Here is a 1699-nt window from a genome sequence, read left to right as displayed (position 1 = left end):
TCTAAGCACGGTTCAGGCTCCTCAAGAAACAAAAACAAGTTCATAGTTTTTTTTTAAAAAAATACTACTAGTTAAATGCCCCTAAATTCAAATCACGCGTAAATTTTTGCATATGAAGAGCATAACCGCATAGGATTCCAAAAACATTAAAAAATCAGTTCACATAATTCGTCATCTTATTCATAGATAACTATAGAAAACATGCATACTCCTTGTTATATTCACAAAAGAACAAATCAAGAATGGCATGCACCGAGTTTCATTTCAAACCAATGGCCGATGAGAGTTGCAATCTAGCAAATATTTGGTATATACTTTTTGTGTTTTGTTTTGAAAGAATAAGCTTTAGCCCCCCACTCTATGCGGTATTTCTGTTTACTTTGTAGCGTGTAGCCTGGGAGCTCGACTCTTTCCTTTGTTTACTGATGAAGTAGTTGAGCTATTACATTCGGGTGCGTATAAAGAAAGGGAGTGTCTAATTATCAGCTAGCTGATTTTCGATTTCGCCTCAAGTCACATTTTGATTTTGGTTCCAGTTGAGCACGTCCGTTCCCACTGATTCTCTTTCTGGTTCGGTTGCTGTTTTTCCGGTTTTTTTCTTTTCAAACCCGAACCAGCTCCTTCATTTAGTCCCAATCATTAGTGGGCATTGTGCAAAATTAAATCTAATCTACTCCCTTCGTTAATAGATGTCCAGTGGTTCGTTTAAATTTGGATGTATCTATGCCTAAAAAATGTCTAGATACATTCGAATTTAGACAAATTTTTGACATCTAAAGACAGAGGTAGTACATGAATTTTCACAAGGTTTTAATGAGATATTTTTAGTACTCCCTAGACACATCCAAATATAGACAAATCTAATGTTTCATGGAACGGAGGTTGTATTTACATACTACACAAGAGAACGAAAAGAAAAAAACATAAATAGACAGTGTGAAATAAATTAAATGCGAAAATAACATGTACTATATGGGTGAAACATTGAAGAGGCATAGTTCTGGAGCAACGGAGGATTAAGTCTTATCTAAATAAATAGCAAAGCCTCTGGTAGCATGAAAACATAGCTGGATCTAACACTCAGCACTGTGCTGACTATGACCGTGTTGGACAATTTTGCATGGATGACTGCTGAGTTTGATACTGCATCTGGTGTAGAACATGATTCCGAGTCTGTTGGTGCTGCAGCCATTTGCTTCTATGTATCTGGTTTAAGACGGACACGGCGTTTTTGATCTCGAGCTCATTTGCTCCTGTTTTGGTGGACCAATAAGGTAGCATGCATGTGTGTGCCAGACATGTTTATCCCAACAAGTGCGATGTGTCAATAATTCAGGAAATATATTTACCTGTACCTCTACCTGTATGGACTTCCCGTATAGACTGCTGTGAACGGTGGTCAAGCATTGATGATTGGATGGGCAAACGTCACGGCTGTAGGTATAAGCTTCCTACAGCTCGACATGCACGGCACATGCGTACGACCTTGGCCGCTTGCTCCTTTGAGGCAGAGCATGCCCATGAGCTGCAAGCATTTATTATCTCTGTACGACAGTACTCAAGCACTGTGTAAAAAGAGAGTTACGGATAGAATACATAGTTAAATACACTGACAATGTCAGAAGAGCATGGAACTTGATTGGTTCAGAAATAGAGAGCATCTACACCCCAGATCAGAAATGAATTTCTCGTTTAAGAC

This window comes from Lolium rigidum, chromosome 2 (genome assembly GCF_022539505.1).
Source record: "Lolium rigidum isolate FL_2022 chromosome 2, APGP_CSIRO_Lrig_0.1, whole genome shotgun sequence".
Classification (NCBI taxonomy): domain Eukaryota; kingdom Viridiplantae; phylum Streptophyta; class Magnoliopsida; order Poales; family Poaceae; genus Lolium; species Lolium rigidum.
The sequence above is the reverse complement of the archived record's forward strand: the minus strand, read 5'-3'. Positions refer to the sequence as shown.